This window comes from Tursiops truncatus, chromosome 1 (genome assembly GCF_011762595.2).
Source record: "Tursiops truncatus isolate mTurTru1 chromosome 1, mTurTru1.mat.Y, whole genome shotgun sequence".
NCBI classification, from domain to species: Eukaryota; Metazoa; Chordata; class Mammalia; order Artiodactyla; family Delphinidae; genus Tursiops; species Tursiops truncatus.
In genome coordinates this window covers 152,945,191-152,965,619 of record NC_047034.1, presented here as the reverse complement: position 1 = coordinate 152,965,619, position 20,429 = coordinate 152,945,191, and the positions used below count along the sequence as shown (strand labels likewise).

General features: G+C 42.3%; 1 long non-coding RNA gene across 1 annotated transcript; it reads left to right on the top strand.

The window, feature by feature from the left end:
• Positions 1 to 170: 170 nt before the first annotated feature.
• Positions 171 to 16,102, top strand: LOC141276172 (uncharacterized). Its single transcript, XR_012325317.1, has 3 exons — positions 171 to 205; positions 11,374 to 11,455; positions 15,200 to 16,102. It is a non-coding gene; the product is annotated as an uncharacterized lncRNA (long non-coding RNA).
• The last annotated feature ends 4,327 nt before the right edge of the window (positions 16,103 to 20,429 follow it).

Sequence of the window (20,429 nt, the reverse complement as noted above, 5' to 3'; positions counted from 1 at the left end):
GGCTAAGGCAGTGACACCCACCCAAATGCCATTTCCCCAGAGAAGACAGGCAAGGGGCCAGTGGCCCAAAAGGACACCTTGGGGTGTGTAGCACCTTCCCTGCATCAGGGAAGAGCCGCCCCAGTGAAGACATGCCTTGGCAGTGAAGAGGAGGCATTCAGATCACAGATGCAGTATCTCCTTCAGCGTCAAATGGCACCAGCAGGTACAGGCCCCAAACTCGAGACACCGCCTAGTAACCAAGCCAAGCCCTTGAGGCCATGACAAACCCTCCCAATGCTCAGTGAGCTCACAAACTAAAGCTGCTGATGGAACTATCCGTGGAGCCCATCCTGATATATGGGGCTCCAAGGTGGGGAGCTCTGGCTCTGTACACCCTTACTCAGAACATTCCCCCTGAGACTATGGAGGAAAGATGGGCCAACCAGAGCCCTTCCTTCCCTGTCTCCAACAGGACTATAACCCACACAGGGGGTTAGAAGGCACAGGAGGGCACCGAGTGCCCTCAGCGACCTAGTTCCACCCCTTCTCACCTCCACTCATCTGGTGCTTCAACTCCAGTAGGAAGGTTCTTCTCACATAAGTGTCATGGAGGTGGAGAGGAGAAAGTCACTGCATTTGTGTCCTAGGGCTGCCCTAAAAAACTGGGTGGCTTAAAACCACAGAAATGTATTCTCTCACATTTCTAGAGGCTAGAAGTCCAAAGGAAAGGTGTCAGCAGGGCCATGTTCCCTCTAAAGTCTCCAGGGAAGATCCTTCCTTGCCTGTTCCTAGTTTTTGGTGGTGGCTGTCAATCCTTAGTGCCCTTTGGCTTGTAGCTGCGTCACTCCAATCTCTGCCTGTGTCGTCACATGACCTTCATCCCTGCGTGTGTTCACATGGCCTTCATATAAGGGCAGCAGTCATTAGACTTAGATTTACCCTAAATAATCCAGTATGACCTCATCTTAACTTAAAACTCAATCTGCAAAGACCCTATTTCCACATAAGGCCACATTTCTGAGATTCGAGGTGGACATGAATTTTGGAGCAACGCTATCCGATCCACTATAGTTATCCCAGCTTCCGAAGCCTATACCAGCTCCTGGTCTCTGTGCTTCATGTGCCAAACCCAGTGATTTTAGCATCTCAGAAGGTGGAGCAAGAGCCCTGGGGTATATCTGGGGTACAGCAGCCCAGTAATCCTAACAGACCTGAAACTAAGAACATTCCCAGCAAGCAGACCATATTGCCTCTGGGATAACATCACCACTTCAAAACATTTTTGCACTCATCTTCTCATTTGATCTACCCAACATCCCAGCGAGGTAGGCAGAGCAAGAAAAATTAATCTCAAAATACAGAAGAAACTAAAATTCACAAAGATGAAATAACTTGCCCCAGGCTACCCTGATGGTTAGAAACATAACTGGGATTAGGATTGGGGTCTTCTCATGCTCAGTGCCATGTATGCTCCACCGTCTCAGCCAGTTTACTGTCATAGGAGGAGACACCATCAAATAAGAAAAGCGTCACCACAAACCTAGAGTTCCCAATGTCCAGGCTATTCCTTAGGTGCTCAGTACTGAATTCATTTAGATAATAGACACTGGAGAAACTAGTATTAATAAAATAAGGCCTCTGTTCTCAAGGGGTTTCCAATCTGGAGAGGAAGACCAAAACACCTGAACAAGCACATAAAGTAAAATGTTATGCACATTATGATGGAAGACTGAAGAGGTCAAGTGGGGAACAAAGGAGGGAGAGGTCAGCACCGTCAGGAAAAGGGCAATTAGGAAAGGTTTCAAGGAAGAGAGAGCATCTGGCTAGTCTTTCCAAAGACATTGATGGTTCTAGATCAGAAAAAAATATTTGCTATAAAGAATAGTATTCAGACAATTGCAAATATGGATACGAACTCTTTAGTAGATAATGCATTGTTATCAACGTTAAATGTCCAGAATGTGACTGTTATATCATGGATGTGTTAAAAAAAAAAAATCCAGGTTATCCTTTATTGAAGTCTTTAGGAGTAAAAAAAGGGTACTGGTGTCTACAATTTACTTTCAATGGTTAAGAAAATAATAACAAGATGAGTGTGCGTACATAAAAAGGCATACACGTAATACAGAGAGAGAAAAAGACGGAGGCAAATGTAGCAAAATGCTAATAATTGGTGAAGCCAGATGAAGGATATTGGAAGGTTATTGCAGCTTTCCAATACGCTTAAATTTTTTTCAAAATGAATAGCTAAAAAAGATCAGGATTGAGTGTGAACAGGAATGAGTCACTTAAGAAATAGGCTGAGGACTTCGCTGGTGGCGCAGTGGTTGAGAGTCCACCTGCCGATGCAGGGGACGCGGGTTCGTGCCCCGGTCTGGGAAGATCCCACATGCCGAGGAGAAGCTGGGCCCGTGAGCCATGGCCGCTGAGCCTGTGCATCCGGAGCCTGTGCTCCACAACAGGAGAGGCCACAACAGTGAGAAGCCCGCGTACCGCAAAGAAAAAAAAAAAAGAAAAGAAATAGGCTGAAAAATTATTAGATTAAGGTGGACTAAATATCTTTGCTGCTTCGCAAGAAAGGAAAAAGAGGTTGATAGACCACCTGGGTGGCAGTTACTACGAGAAATGAAACTATTTCATCTAAAAAAAAAATTATTTGGAGTTGGACATGCAAGCTGAAGGGAGAGAAGGGGAGAAGCAGAGATGGGCAAAAACCCAGAAGCCCAGCCAGTCTGGATATGTGCTGGGTGGGCATGGGGGGCCATTGGAGAATTGGAGCAAGAGCAGCAGCTGGAAAGGTTAGCAAGGACCAGATCACAGCCAAACTTGCCAGCCACATGAAGGAGCTTAAAACCCACCTGAGAACCAATTGGAAGTCACTGAAGGGCGTCAGGCAGGAGAGTGACTGAGATTTCCCACGTGTGGAGGGCGGCAGCAGTGTGGAGAGTGGGTTAGAGCAGAGTGGAGACCATATGTGAGATGTGTTACAAGTCATTTATCACAGATAATAGGTAAAGACAAAAGAGGATTTACTTACTTTAATAAATTACAGTGGATTCAAGGTTACACTTATAATAATAGCACCTCGTTCATTCACCTGCATTCTAACTGCTTTATTGTACATCAGGTATTTATACCTAAAACAGGAAGTATGCCCAGCATGATAGCATCACCCTTCGCGTGCATCACAGTCAAGACAAGATTAAGAACCACTGGACTAGATGGATGAAAGAACAGAGAGCATGATCCTCTGCATCCCTGCAAAAATCCAGGAAAGAAATGATATGGCTTGAAGACCAATGGTTTTCAAACCTTTGGCCATTGAATGCTTCTCAAACAATATGTAAAACAGATAAACATGCAATCGCTCTGGTTGAATCAGGGATGAGAAGCCCCAAGTCTTGCTTGATACCCTCCTCCATTCCAACCTCGGAAGCGCCTAAAAGGACTCGAGTGAAACAGTTAGAAAGCCACTGGCCTAGACTGTTCAGGAGAGGATAGTAATGAGAGTCTAGAGAGGAGATGAGATATGCAGAAAGTTAGGAATCAGCTTCTCAGTTGAGTGCAAATAACAGAAAGTTATTAGACTAGTTGCTAGTGTTCTAGGTTTCTCGTTTGAGGGCCTGGGAGGAAGAGGATGAAGACAGGAGAAACAGGCTTTGGAGAAAAATGAAGTCTTCCATAGGCTGAATTGCAAGTGCATGTGGACACACCCTAGGTAGGCAGGGGAACAGAGGGCAGAGGAAGCTCAGGGGAGAGTCTACCTGGAGAAATAGATGGAGAGTTCATCAGTGATTGTGGGTAACTGAAGTCTGGGGGAAAAAAAATCCAGAAAACAACACCAACAAAAAAAATATATGACAAGAGAAAAGGAGAGAACCTAGGATCGAATGATGATTAATACCAACATTTAATAGTTGGCTAGAGAGGCAGGAAGTTAAGCAGGTTCATGTCTTAAAAGCAAAGGAGGAGAAAGAGAGAACAGGGGTCATGGCTACACATTCTCTATGTCCCCAAAACACCAAGATTATACTCACAACGTAAGAACCATCACAAGGAATTAGGTGAAGAGAGCTGAAAACCTGTTTCTTCATTTCAACTGAATTCTAGGCTAGGGATTTTCTCATTTATAAATATATCCTGTGCTTAACAGAGGCCCTGGAACATAAGAGCTTTATAAACATTTGTTGAATGAGTGAACTAATTAATGAATCTTTAAGAGCTATTTGGAGAAAGCATTACAATAGCTTTAAGAGCTAGCAGAACTAGGGAGAGGATCAGGGTAAACTTGAGGACCATCTGGAATGTTCCCCAGGGGAAGACACATACCAAACTGTGTGTTGGCTTCTGGAAGACCAAGCAGCCTGGTCATGTCCCACACAGGGCAAGATTTAAGGACAAGCAATGGAAACAAAGGAAAGTCAGCCCAAGTAGGCCTCATGGCCCAGGAGCACAGGTGGACAAAACTCCATGGAATGGAGCCAAAGGGCCAAGAGGAAATGGAAAGTAGTGGAGGTGCTTAAGAAAACCTAAGGTAATAAAAATAGAAATTCTGGATTTGGGTTATCACTGTATTACCAAAACATATATTTGAGAAGTAAAACAGACAGCCCTGGAGGGAATAATGCCAACGCAGCAGGCTTGCCCCTAGAAACCAGGTTGACTTTCACTCCTCCTGACCCTATAAGCAAAATTGAAACTCCAGTGGTGTTTCCTTCTTCCCAACAACCAAATGGAGCAAGAGAATCTAGGACCATGGGGGGGCAAAGCTTCCTGAAAGGAACCAGGTCCAGAGCCTGCCTATCTTTGCTGATCCTCTGAAGCTCAACAGGAAGGGCACCTCCTACTGAGCAGAAGCTTATTTGCTCCTTAAACAGGAAGCCATCAATTTCCCTCTTATATTATGGTAACTAGAAAATAACAGAAATTCACACTCTGCAATTTGCTGGCTAGAACTTGTGCATAATCTGAAAGGTGAGAGTAGCGTTAGGGCATGTTCCTGCTTGGGAGGATGAGGAACTGACATTTCTGCCAATAAATAATCTGTTGACCAAGAACACTGCTCAGCAGTTTTTGCCTCTGCCCTGTGACCCAATAAAGAGCCCGGAATGGAGGACAGGTAGGAACTGAAATTCTTTTCTTATTATTTCTTCTGCGGTAGAGAATACGTTGACATTGCAGGTTATTCCTTTGGGCACACGTCTTCAGAGACTTCTGGGCATAGTGTTTTGAAAGTTGTCCTTTCCGATGCAACTTCCAAATGGTCTCAGCAGGAATTGGAGCATTTTGATCACACATTTCTTGGCTTCTCTTCAGTGTTTTATCACTTTGCTTGGTTTTAGAGAGTGTTTTTCTACCCATTGGACGAGTAAGACCAAACTTTGATCTAGATGAGAACTCACAAATGAAAGTGACCTTAAAGTTCCTGGAGAATGGAAGGGTGCAGAACTGCCTCAAAAGGGGAAAAAAGAAGGAAAATGAGACATGGAGAGAGGGGGTGAGGGACAGTTTGGAAGGATGCTAAGATTTTAATGTGGCTATCTCTAGGATAAGGGATGTTTTAATTGTCCTCTTTTGGTTTAACTGCATTTTCTACTTTTGCTTCAAGGAACTTATATTTAAGTAGTGGAAAAATAAAAGTTATTTTGTGACAAAGAATCAAATTAACAAGGTCTAAATATCCTAAGGTAAGATTTCTTACTGCTTTTTTTTTTTTTTTAAGTTTTGGATGTGTACTGAAATATACACGACATAAATTTTACCATTTTAACCATTGTTGAGTACAATTCAGTGGCATTAAGTACAATGTTGTACTCAATGTTGTACAGCCATCACCACCATCTTTTTCCAGAAATTTTTCATCATCTCAAACAGAAACTCTATACCCATTTGATAATAACTCCCCATTCCCCCCTCCTCCTGCCCCTATAACCTCTATTCTAATTTATGTCTCTATGATTTTGCCTATTCTAAGTTCCTCATAGTAGAATCCTACAATATTTGTCCTTCTGTATCTGACTTATTTCCCTTAGCATAACATTTTCAACGTTCATCCATGGTGTGGCATGTATCAGAATATCATTCTTCTTTAAAACTGAATAATATTCCATTATATATCTATGCCACATGTACCATCTGTTGGGTTTTTTTTTTTCCCTTGAAATATCTGGGGGGAGGTAGCTCAGTGGTTTTCTTTTTTTATTGAAGTATAGTTGATTTATATACATACCACCTGTTGACGGACAGTTAGGTTGTTTCCACCTTTTGTCCATTATGAATAATGCTGCCATGAACATTGGCGTGCAAGTGTCTATTCGAATCCTTGCTTTCAATTTTTGGGGGGTATATACCTAGAAGTGGAATTGCTAGATCATATAGTAATTCTATGTTTAACTTTTTGATGAACCTCCACACTGTTTTCCATAGCAGTTGTACCATTTTATATCTCTACCAGCAATGCACCCACTGTCCAGTTTCTCAACATCCTTGTCAACACTTGTTATTTTTCTTTTTTTTGATTATAGTCATCCCAATTTGTGTGAAGTGGGATCTCACTGTGGTTTTGATTTTCTTTCCCCTAATGATTAATGATGCTGAGTATCTTGTCATGTGCTTGTGGTCCATTTGTATATCTTGTTTGAAGAAATGTCTATTCAGGTCCTTTGCCCATTTTTTTAAACTTATTTATTTATTTATTTTTGGCTGCGTTGGGTCTTCGTTGCTGTGCGCGGGCTTTCTCTAGTTGTGGCGAGCAGGGGCTACTCTTTGTTGCGGTGCACGGGCTTCTCTTGTTGTGGAGCACAGGCTTTAGAGCCCAGGCTCAGTAGTTGTGGTGCATGAGCTTAGTTGCTCTGCAGCATGTGAGATCTTCCTGGACCAGGGCTCGAACCCACGTCCCCTGCATTGGCAGGCGGATTCTTAAGCACTGCGCCACCAGGGAAGCCCCCTTTGCCCATTTTTGAATTGGATTTTTTATTGTTGTTGAGTTGTAGGAGTTCTTTACAGATTCTGGATTTTTATTCCTTATCAGATACATGATTTTCAAATATTTTCTCTCATTCTGTATGTTGCCTTTTCATTCTCTTGATATTGTCTTTTAGCAGACAAAAGTTTTAAACTTTGATGAAGTCCAGTTTATCTAATTTTTCTTTTGTTGCTATGCTTTTATACCGAAGTCATTGCCAAATCCAATGTTATGAAAGTTTTCCCCTGTATTTTCTTCAGAAATTTCTATAGTTTTAGGTCTTATGCTTAGGTCTTTAACCCATTTTGAATTAATTTTGTACATGACATAAGATAAGCATATGACTTCATTCCTTTGCACAGATATTCAGTTCTCCCAGAATCATTGTTGAAAAGACTTTCCTTTCCCCACTGGATGGTCTTGGCGCCCATGTAGAAGGTCTTACATGCTTCCTATATTGTGAAAGACAAAGATTTCAATGCACTCTGTGGGTAAATGTGAAAATAAAATAGAAACACTGTATATTTGCATAAATGATGGCCGGGGCTGGGGGGTAATATAATCCTGTATTTATACAGTACTTTATGTTGTGAGGTAGTTTTGTGTCAATTAGAAAATTCATGAGTTTGGTCGTTGTACTGTCTGGGTTTGAATCCTGGCTGCATAATTTATAATTTATAAATTATAAGCTATATAAACTTGGGCAAGTCATTTAACTTTTCTAGGCCTCAGCTTCCTCATCTGTAAAATGGGATTGTACTATTCACTTCACAGGGTTGTTATGAGGATTCAAGGGGATAATTCATATAAAGGACTTAGCACATTTCCCGACACAGAGAAACTGCCTGATGCGTGATTACTATTGCAATCACATTGTCATCATTAACAGCATACATGGAGTGGTTTATATCCATTATTTCCTGTGATTCCCACCTAAACCCTGTTAGGCAAGCAGGAGAGTAATAATAGTCTCGTTATAGAGATACGTTAGGTTCAGAATGTATTTTACTGGACTAATGTCCAGTAAAGAATGTATTTTATTGGACTAATACCATGTGGCAAGTGGCAGAATAAGTGTTTTTTCCACGACCTGTAAAAGGGACAATATCAGAAACAAAGTAACTTTTACACAGAGATCTGGTCCCTGGGCCAATGTTTCTTTTATTAAGAAATTTGTCTGTCTTCACACATCCTAAAATAGAGATGGCTTACTGTTCTCTACCTTGGACAAACAGGGAAACAATGGGAGAGAAGGTAAGAGTCCTGCGTAGGGCAGACCCAGAACTAAGGGCAAATATTTTCAAGAACCAGGAACAGATTCAGAGCTACCAGAGTCTCATCAGAATATTTCTTCAGTAATTATAAAAGCCTTAAATATGAAATAGGAAATTCATGCACCCCACCTCCTGGCCAGATAGACGGTGTAAAGCGCTGTAGACGTGAGTTGCTACAAGCACAGGGAGTTGGTGCTGTCACTCCAGGCTTTGGCAAAAAGAACCACCTGAGCTGAAACTGATGTAAAGATGGCTGCTGAAATTCACTTAGGAGATGGTTACACTCCTAAGACGGTCTCCAAAAAGAAAGTGATTAGGTACCTACTGTGGACAAGATGTTTTAGGAGATGTGCAGATATAAAGTTGGTAATCTTTGAGAAGTTTCAAGACAGAGGGTAAAATAGGAAACAAGAAAGAACTACAGTTTACGGCATCGTGTATTAAGTGCCTTAAGAGTGTCTTGTGAAACTTCTATAATGCTGCTCCTATCAGCAAAGACAAGATCCCTAAGTTTGTCCAAAACAATGTCCCATTGCTTAGTCTCCATCAAAAACCTGCCTGATGGATTTAGCCTCTCTGTACTGAGCCCTCGTTATGCAAATCCTCTTCCATATCTTAAAGGGAAACACAGACTTCCTGATGTAATAACGGGATGGATGGTGAGGCTATACATTTATTTGGATTTACGACCTGGCGCTCTCTCCTACCTCCATCTGTGCCAAACCATCCGGGGACGCTCCTGATTAATCATCTCTGAATAAAGTACGTTACTGCAAGGTGCGTGTTCTCACTCAAGTGCTTTCGGCAAGACCCTGGATGGTTAGTGCAGAGGCTTCCAGGAACAGAGCTGCTCAGAGAGCATCAAATATTTGGCTTTTCCTGTACCTCACTGTTATCTAAACCTGGAATGCCCTCGGGATCAGGGAGAATAGAAAAGGTAGGCAGGCTTGGCAGTCTAAGCCTCAGTGTGAGGCTGGGCAGGTGTCAACAAAGCCACCTGAACAGGTGACTCTGTGGGTGGGATGTCATCTTGTTTGTCCTGAGGGATTTTATCCAGCCACAGGAGGCAGCATGAGATAGTGGGAAGGGGCAGGCTTTGGAGAAAGACGGGTTCAAATTCTGGTTCTGCTACTTAGTATGTGAGCCTGAGTTTCCAATTCCTTTTCTTGAAAAGGAGAGAACCCTATTATATAGCGTGGTTGTGGGAGTGTGCAAGCTTCTAAAATGGTTCCCAACTGTTCCGCCTCTTGGTGTTCACGTCCTGTGCAATTTCCCCTTGAGTGTATGCTGTAGCTAGTGACAAACAGAATCGGGCAAAAGTGATGGAATGTCTCTTCTGAGATTAGGTTACAAGAGGCTGTGACTTCCACATTGCCCCACTCTCTCTCTGTTTCATCTCCCTTGCTGCGAAGTGCCTTATGGGTTGTCCATGTGGCCAAGAACAGAGGACAGCCTCCAGCCAATAGGCAGCGTGGAACTGAGGCCCTCAGTCCAACAGCCCCCAAGGAGCTGAATCCTGCCAACAACCCTATAAAGGAGCTCGGAAGCAGATCCTTTCTCAAGTCAAGCCTGAATCTAACGGCAGCCCGGCCAACATCTTGACTGCAGCTTGTCTGAGACCTGAGTCAGGGGGCCCCGCTGAGCCACAGGCAGATTCCCAACTCACAGAAACTATGACAGGGCAAGTGGTTATCGTTTTAAACCACGAAGTTTGGGAGTAATTTGTTATGCAGCGATAGATAGCTAATACCGTGGTATCGAGGATTGATAGCCAGTCCGTAAGTGGTACTTATGCTACTGTCATTAGCATGAGATGGAATCATTGTCTTCTAATCCATTTACAGGAAAGATGGTGGTGAAGATTAGGGGATGGAGGGAAGGAAAGAGATGACATTTTCCAGGAAATCATGAACTAGGCAGAAACTAAAACAAGAAATATAGCCAATGGCAACTATTTTGTAACGTGATCATCTCCCTTCTGAATAGTCCCCAAATATTTCATTTGTGCCATGATTATAGCCCCAGCACAGCAGGCTGTATGTTGTGTGGTTGTACCCTTCTCCCTTATCCCGTCCTCAAAGATAGGGGCCATGCCTTCATTTACTTGGTCCATCATCACGCCAAACACCATACTTTGCAAATAATGATAGTGAGACTAGCCTATAATTGTTCTTCCTCCTGTGTTTTAAAAAAGTATTCTGGTAAGCTTTTTCTTTCCATTCTTTTCCTATTGAAATCCGCTTCGTCCTTCAAAGTCTGTTTCATATAAGGCAGAAAGAGAAAGATAAATGCCATATGATATCACTTACATGTGGAATCTAAAATATGACACAAATGAACCCATATACAAAACAGAAACAGGCTCACAGACATAGAGAACAGACTTGTGGTTGCCAAGAGGGAGGGGGGTGGGGGAGGGATGGAGTGGGAGTTTGGGATGAGTAGATGCAAACTATTACATATAGGATGGATAAACAACAAGGTCCTACTGTATAGCACAGGGAACTATATTCAATCTCCTGGGATAAACCATAATGGAAAAGAATATAAAAAAGAACGTATATGTGTATATAACTGAGTTACTTTACTATACAGCAGAAATTAACACAACGTAAATCAACTATACTTCAATTCTAAAAAATCAATGAAAAAATTGTAAATCAACTATATTTCAATAAAATTTCTTAAAAATAAAAAAAACAAACAAAGTCCATTTCATAGTTGTCCTTTTCCACATGGTCTCCCTGACTTCTAGCTCTTTTTACAATAATATTCACTCCCTCTGCAATGCTCTTAACAAACTATTTGTTCCTGCTATTAGTGCTCGCCTTATCTGGCTCTTGGTTAGAATGAGTGTGTTATAGTCGCCTCTCCCTCTAGGTGGCAGCCTCCAGGCCAGCAGGGGCAATCTGTCTTCTCACCCTTGTGAGCTGCAGTGCCCACCCCAAGTTTGTGGCGGGTTCTCAGAACCAGTGGCTGAAGGAATAAATTCAAACAATTCTCTGAGGTTTGAACTAACGAATCTCTGAGAACAAGATGAGAGGGAAAGTCACAAGTTGTAACAGACTTTTTCAAAGCTGCAGGGGGCCACAAGTCCCCTCCAACCCAACCAGGTTTTCCGAGCCTGTAGGATCTTGCAGGTTTCTATTCCAGGCTGTGGATCCCTGCTGGCCTCAACCTCAGGACAAAGAAAATGAAGCTGTGAACATTGCACCAACAATGAAAGGAAGATTAGGTGAGAGGACACAGATAAACATTGTTAGAAACATAATTCAAGAGGTACAATAAACAGGCACTTCTGGAATTCATTAACCAAGGCCAACCTATGCTCCCCTGCCCCACTCCCTGCTCCAATACACCCGGGCCAACAGGAATTGTACCTCCACACAGAACACAGTTCTGTACCAAACAGGACAAAAGCCTCTGGTGATTTCACAGTTCTAGCTTCTTTCTCATGCAACAGGGGAGGGGCAGCCAAAGATGCCATAAACAAGGGGGGAATGGGGAATGTCAGCAATGCTACTCTGACAGCAGCAGGCCATTAAAGAAGATGAAGCAGGGCGAGAACTCCCACAACCCATGCTGGGTGAGAGAATGCCTGTTGCCTTGGCAACCCCTCCTCCCTGAGGGCAACCTCAGCTCGAGGATGGCCAAGCCTCAGGCTAGGGAAGGACCAGGCCTCTCCACCCCCAAGTGCTCCCAGCTCCTGGACACGGGGTCTATGCTTCCCTGGAGGCACCAAATGAGCCACAGACAGGTCTGGGTCTGGGCCTCATGGCTTCAGGTGCCCTCATTTCAAAGGCTAGTCAGCAACCACCTGTGCCGCCGGCCAGTCAGAATAACCGATGCAGGCTGGGGATTGGTCAGCACCTGCCTGCTTGGTGGTGATTGGTCAAAACTTGCCTGCTTACCTGACCGCTCAGTGCTGTCCATGAGCAGGGCTTTGAATTAAGTAAGTACATTTGTCAGGGAGGCATGTGTCTAGAAGAAGTGTGAGGTAAGAGGGAAGGAACGTATATCTCATGCTTTACAGCGTCCTGGGGATTTTAGCATAGCATGGTTTCTTTCTTTTGATCTTCACCACAACCCTGTGGGGTAGGTACAGTCAGCTCACTTTCACAGAGGTATTCATTCACTTATTTCAGAGACGTTTTGGGAGCACATATTCTGGACCCCACTCTGGGGAATTTTGGGGGGCAGAGAGATGAATAAAATGCAGCTCCTACTCTCAGACACCAGGAGAAGAGAGGAGGACCTCGTCATGCTCATCCTAGTAACAGTTAACATTACTGAGCTCTTCTGAAGCCAGGCACCGTCCAAGCCCTTCATGAGTGATAACTCATTTAATCCTCAGCAATTCTGTGAGGTAGGCACAGTGATTATCCTTATGTTACAGATAAGAAAACAAGCCCAGAAAGGTAACTAAATTCCCCCAGGTTCTCCCAGAGAGCAAATGGCAGAAGTAGGATTTGAACCCACGGAGTCTGGCTGTAAAGTCTACCCCCCGCCCCAGGCACTATAGATAAGCAAGCCCAATGTGACATGTTAAGCACCAACTTAGAAATGTCCACCTTTCCACTGTAGTGAAGAGGAATGGGTAAGGCAGAGGATGGGAGAATCTAAGGCAGGAGACCATTTAAACAGGGCTCACCCAGAGCCCCGGAGGCCCACATCACTTCTGTTCTGAAGACTTTGGTATATTAAAATAAACACATAAAATCAAAGTTACAGAATTTTGGTATATTTTAAATGCTTATACTTAACAGATGATTGTCATGCATATGTGTTATAATGCAAGGTAATTGTGCTAGTCACAAGGTAATTCCAAGATTGTGAAAATATACTGATTCATTGTTCATTTCAGGTAGGATGGTCCAGTAACAGGACACAGACTAAGGCTGCATGACAAACATCTTCCTCTTTCAGTCCTGTCAATGTTTCTCTGTGACCGGATAAAGGTTTTCACTTGGAGATAATGTCAAAAATTTAAATTTTTTGCTCTCTGTGATTGAAGGTCTGGGAGCCAAATGGCCTTCTGGGTCTCCCGTGACTGGCCTTGAATTTCAACAATGTCTTAAAGCCAGAGAGGCAGTGCAGTGTGGTGGCTAAAAATGATATCCTACAGCAGTGTTGCCTGGGTTTGAGCCTCAGTTCGGTTGCTCACTAGTTGTGTGATCTTGGGCAAATTACTTAAATGGTATTTACATCAGTTGCCCCATTCATAAAATAAGGATAATCATGGTACCTACCTCCTAGATTTGCTGTGACTATTAAATAATTTAACACATGTCAAGTGCTTAAAAATGAGCCTGGCATATAGCAAGTCCTCAATAAGTATTAACCATCATTATCTTGAAGAGCAGGGATTTTAGGTGTACAAAGAATAAAAGACTTTCTAGTCAAAAGAATCAGTGTATACAAAGGCACAGTGGTGTGGAAGTACGAGAAATGTTAGGGGAACTGAAAGTAACTTCTTGTGGCTAGATTACAGATTCCATTCAAGGTCGGGTAAGCCTGGGCTCAGATGGGGCAAAGCCTTGTACGCCCAGATAAGGAATTAGAGTGAATTCTTTAGGAAATGGGGATACTGGTGAGTGGTAAGCATTGAGAGCGGAAGGCGTTGAGGGAGGTTCAAAATTATGTGACTCATACAGGCAGTACATGGAAGAACTGGGACTGAAAGGTTGGTCTGCTGCTGCTTTTAAATCCCATGTTCTCTTCTTTCCACGAGAATGAACTTGCTTACCCACCTTACCAGTCCATCGGCCCACGCCGCTCACACAATCATTTCATCCACCTTCTAGTGAAGCCAGACTGGATTTCCTCAGTAAACAACTCCTCCTCCATTTTTAGCCCATATGGCCCAGACATTTTTACCACCTCCACTTCAGGTGCTCACAGATGAGTCTGGTTCTGCCCATCACAGTGTCACACCCCCTAGAAACAATTCAAGAATCATCATCATCACCACCATCCACATTATCTGAGCCCTTAGCAGGTGCCAGGCACGGTTCTAAAAGGTTTCCATGTATTATCTCATTTCATCTTCACAACAACCCTTGAGAGGAAGCACTACTATTTTTTTTCTGTTAGAAAACTAAAGGCATTCTCACTCCAAAGTCCATTTGCTTAACTACCCTGTTACTCTGCCTCCTGCCCATCAGTCTGGGGGAAGATTGGCACCTCCCCGAAAGGCAGCTCACTAGAAGTATTGGAATAAGCTACTGTCTTATTGACAGGGTTACTCAGTCCCATTATTTAAAATAAATACAGAAACCAAGCCCACAATCGTCCTTCTAAGCCTCAAATATATGCTTACTATAGGAAGTGATGAACACACACACATTCATTCCTCAAACATCCATCATCCCTCCTGGGCCAGGTCCCATGCATGGCCCTATGAAGTACAAAGATGGATAAGGCAAGAGGCCAGCCCAGGGGCAACAGCACAGTCTAGTGGGAAGTCAGACTCTGCAGTGGCTCGCTTGTGAGCAGCAGATCCTAACCCTACCCAAGGGACTATTGGTCAGATGCAGAATTGGGGCTCCAGCCTGGCTGCTCCCCATATTAGATTGAGGCAGCAGGAAGAGAGTGGGTAGCAGCCACATGGGCAGTGTTATCATGCCATGATATGCCACGTGACTGGGACCCTACAGATGAGCTACTTTGACACTTCTTAATTTGCACCAAAAGCATGATGTGTTTGGCCTACAAAGTACACTGTCCTTCAAATGACCTCCAAATCCATATTCTACCTTGGAAATTAAGTATTACTTAGTGAATTTTTAAAGCCACACACTTTATCAATGGCAGGAAATTTGGAGGGTGGCGGCGGGGGAAGGCAAGGAGAACATCAAAATCACCCATCACCCCACCACCCAGAGGCAAACACTGTTCACTTCCTTCCAATCCTTCCTATATACATTTTTAACACAGTTGAGATCATACTGTATAATCAATTTTGCATCTTGCTTTTCAGAAATGTGAATTTAAAAGTCAAGCGCCCAAGAACCCCAGCTATCTCATCAACACTTCAGATGCCTCAGAAATGCATTGGAATTTTTAAAAATTGATTCTACGAATCTCCCCCCTCCACTTCTCTCCTGACCACGTGGGATTTGCAGCAGGATACACACGATATAGACACATCCCCTGAAGTGTAATAGATTTGAATTGCACACAAGTTGGTGAATGAATGTCTAAATAATTAGGAGGTTAATTAATCTAAAATAGAGGAGGATGAGAGAAATTTGAAGCTACAGATTCAACAGAGAGATCTGCAAGCCTGTCTTGCCAGTGAAAATACGGAGAGGTGAGAGACTGCAGCTATTTAAGACGGTAACAGATACAGTTACGCAAAAGGGCGTCAGATTCCTCAGGACCCATCGACTGGGCTGTGCGGTGCTTGTGGTCAAGAGGCCCCTCGGTAGCAGAGATCAAGAACACAGATGCTAAAGCTGAACAATCGAGGTTCAAATTCAAGTTTTGCTGCGTCTTCACTTTGTGACCTTGGGCAAATTATTTAATCTCTCTGAACCTCAGTCTTCTTATCTATAAACCGGATGACGTTAGTAGCACCCAACCTCACAGTGTTGTTGTAATGATTAATTAAGCCCATATATATAGAACATTCCAAATACATAATGAAATCTTAGTAAATGTTAGCTATAACTAGCTGGAAAGCAGTATGTCCTAGAGAAGTAGCCCTCTCAGATTTTTTGACTACGAGTCATGGTAAGAAATATATTTTCCATCATCACTCAGAACATACAAACATACGTGTTATAGTTGTATATATGGATGTATGTGTGTGTATATGTATATATGGGTGTGTGTATATATGGAAATACATACGTATATTTCATTAAACACAAGTTATCCTTACCCAAGCAACGCAGTCGTATCTTCCATTCTATTCTATTTCATTTTTGAAAATGCTGGTTGCAGTCCAGTAAAATGATCTCATGACTCACTACTGGGTCTTAGTACTTGGCAATTTGAAAAACACTGGCCTAATGGAAAGCACACAGATTTTGACGTTCAAAAACAAAAGATTCAAATCTCACCTCTGCCACCTATAGGAAAGTTTTTTTGTTTGTTTGCTTTTAAAAAAAAATCTGACCTTCAGTTTCCTCATCTGTAAAACGAAGACATTTTTGTGGCCATCTTACCAGTATATATTCTATGGCACAGGACTTGGCACTCAGTAGGTACCCCATAAGCTGTAGCTTTTATAATTGATCTGCTTTGCGGAGCAGTCAGGACTTCCAGAGAAGCTTGCCCCCATTACCAATGCCTCTGGGAGCTCCAAATGCAATTACCATGGGGCTTTGTCTCAGGACTGTGGAAGCCGCTTCTGAGGTCCATGATACTCTCGCTTAACAGCACGTTTCCAAGCCCTGCTATTTGGATTTGATTTTTTAAAGTACTTCCTTTATTTTAATTCAGACCCCAGGGACCTGGAAAGTACACCACTGCTTTTTCCCAATAAAAATCAGACCGGCAATAAGCATATTGCATTTGAAATGGTGAAGCTGGACGCGCCTTCAAAGGACACCGCATTAGGGCTTGGCTCACTCCCAGCCTGTGTTACAGAGTCGATTTCCCTAGAGGAAACTCGGCCAGAGCCTCACAGTCTGGTGGGCTGAAAGAAACCTTGGCTCTAACTAACTCTTTTACGACTGGGCCAGTGAGATACTAAGGGGAGAGAGAAACTGTCTGGCGACATCAACTGATGGCAGCAGGCTGGGACTCACACCCTACAACCCACCCCTCCTCCTGGAAGCCCTGAGCCAGAAGGGGTCATGCACCCTCTTGGTCTCCCCAGCCTGACCCTAGGAGAGCTCTTCTCAGTTATCAGAGGCATTTTCATTCCTGGGGAGGATACCCTCAATGTTGCTATGCTTATAAAACAATTTCAGTAGTAAAAAAAAAATTTTTTTAATATATAACATTTACTAGATGTCAGTCACCATTTTGATTGCTTCACACAACTTCACTCATTGAATTTTCACAGTCCTATAAAGTAGCTTTTATTATCATTAACTCCATTTCAAGTTTTAAAAAAACTAAAGCACAAGGGGGGTTAAGTGATTTGCACAAGTTCTCTTAGCAGACCTGAGATTTGAACCTAGGCAGACTGGCTCCAAAGTCTGTGACCTTAACTACCTTTGCCCCCTGATCATGACATGAATAGCTAACCTTTCTTGTGGGTTCACCAGGACCCAGGCACTGTCCTAAGCCCTTTATTTTTTTAAATTTATTTATTGGTTTATAGTTGACCTACAATGTTGTGTTAATTTCTGCTGTACAGCAAAGTGATTCAGTTATACGTATATATACAGTCTTTTTCGTATTCTTTTCCATTACAGTTTATCACAGGATACTGAATACAGTTCCCTGTGCTACACCGTAGGACCTTGTTGTTTATCCGCCCTATATATTACTAAGCCCTTTATATGTATCCACTTATCTAATCTTCACAACAACCTAATGAGTAGACGTTGTTATTATGCCCACTTCCTATGCAGTTCTATACCTGTGCCCAGAGCTACCTCTTCTGGAACTTCCATGACAGAGGAGCGTGAAGGATCCTCCACTGTGAAACAGCATGGGGACCGCGTTGCCTGAGGGAGAAGGGTTTTGCTTGTCCGTGGTGCCTGCAGCCTGAGTAAGAGAGGCTGCAGCTGTTGACCTGATCGCCAGACATGCATGTGGGGTTTTTTTCTTCCAGTTTTATTGAAATATAATTGACATACAGCACTGTATGAGTTTAAGGTGTGAGCATAGTGATCTCATTTACATACATCATGAAGTGATTATCACAATAAGTTTAGGGAACATCCATCCTCTCATAGAGATACAATATTAAAGAAATTTTAAAAACTTTTTCCTTGTGATGAGAACTCATAGGATTTACTCTCTCAGCAGCTTCCATATGCAGCACACAGCAGTGTTCATCATCTTTCTCATGTTGTCCATTACAACCCTAGTACTTATTCATCCTTTAACTGGGAAGTTTGGACCTTTCGACTGCCTTCATCCAATTCCCCCTCCCTCCACCTGCCTCTGGTAACCACACATCTGACCTCTTTTTCTATGAGTTTGTTTGTTTTTGAAATATAATTGACCTACAACACTATGTTAGTTCCGGGTACACAACATAGTGATTCATTATTTCTATACATTTCAAACTGATCACCACGGTAAGTCTAGTTAGAATCTGTCACTATACAAAAATATTACATAGTTATTGACTATATTCCCCACACTATATTTCATACCCACAAACACACATTTTCTAAAGACCTACTCCAGGCCAGGCATCTGGGTGAGTTCTGAGGAGTCAAAGATGCACTCAGTCCCTGCCCTCAAGCAGGTTACAAGCTAGGAACAAAAAGGTTCATAGCTACTAGATTTAAGCTCTTGCCATTGGTCAGACACAGTGTTCAGGGATTTCCATACATAAGATCATTGTCTCCTCCTAAAAACACTTCTCAAGGTCGATACAATTACCCCTGAAGTCAAAGTTGGGTGAAACCAAGCTTCATAGGTTTTCCGGACTGCAAAGCCCATATCCTCAACCACTATATCATACCCAACCCCCATCCTGGGTGTAGAACCAAGTTAAGTGGACATCAAGGTTATGACTCCAACATCCAGCCCACCCACCCTCCACTGTGAAATAGCCTGTGATTTGACTCCACCCTTGGCTCCAGGACGGATTGGTCTAAACCAATCTGAATGACCTCACCCTCTTCCATGACGATTGGTTCACGTACCAGACTCAAGCCAATCAGCACACGGCATGCACGCATGTGCGTTTGAATGGGTTTGACTGATCTAATTAGAGAGAAGCTCAGGACGCTCTTCTGATCGTTGTGGGAAGGATCTTTCTTCCTTTATAAATGTGAGAAAGCATGAGGCGTGGTGACTCTTGGCAGCCATCTGGCCAGAAGGAAGAAAGACAGCCTGCATGGCGTCAACAGTAGAACAGGACAGAGGTGAGGGTATAGCAAAGAAGGAGGTAGAGCCTGGAAAACAATGCCTGAAGCTTACCTACCTCTCCGTTTCTCATTTATGTGAGTCTAGGGCTCCTCATTAATGTATAAAGTTAGCATACTTACTTTCAAAGGTGAACATCCCAACTAATAATAAGGTGTTTGGGAGAGGTTGAGGTTTATGAAGGTCAGAGTTATTATCCTAAACTTCTTGTCTATTCACCAAGTCAGTATGACAAAACTACGCAAAAATCCATACATGAAAAAAATGTATACATGTGGCCAATAAAATTCTTTAAAAGAATTTAAATTCTCCCAAACGTAATATAAATACAAATGAATATGCAACAAACCGGAAAACATATTTTCAACCCATTTGACAATTAAGAAGCATATATCCATAAATTCGTATATATTAATAAGAAAAATAAGCACTTCTACAGAAAAGAAATGAACTTAAGACATGGAGAAAGAGAAACAATAATGAACATAAAATTATACCAACAGTGTGATACCTTGATTTTACTTGTCAGATAGGCAAAGAATAGAAGGGATGATAGTACTTAGGGTTGGAGAGGATGTGTGAAAACTCACACTCTTATGCTTTGCTGGATTCAGTGTAGATTGCTACCATCTCTCCGGAGGATAATTTAGCAATAAGTATCACAGTTTTTAAAATATGCATACCATTTGATTCACCTACTTCTCTTCTTAAAATTTTGTCTAAGGAAATAATTTAAATAGCATGCAAAGTTGTATGTCCAAGGATATTCATTGCAAATTTTTTTTTTTTGGTAATAATGAAAATTAGAAACTATCAAGTACGCAACAGTAAGTGGTTGGTTAAATAAATGTGGCAATTCCATATAATGGAGTTCCATGCAACTATTTATAAAGACAGAATAGATATATAAAAAATTGAATGACATACTGCTTAGTTATAAAAGCAGTTTACAAAAGAAAAAGATGTAGGCATTATATATATATGACATACATATATATAGAAATGGGAAAAGATATTTTATCTGGAGTCTAAAACTAGAAGCATATAAACACTGGAACATAGGACACAGATGGAAGATCTAAAATCTTTCGAATAGAAAGTTTTATTCTAAAAGTTGTTTTTTACAATTCTTTTAAAAATCCTATTCCTTTAATAATTTATGACAAGTTACAGATGGTCCCTGACTTACAGTGATTCAACTTAAA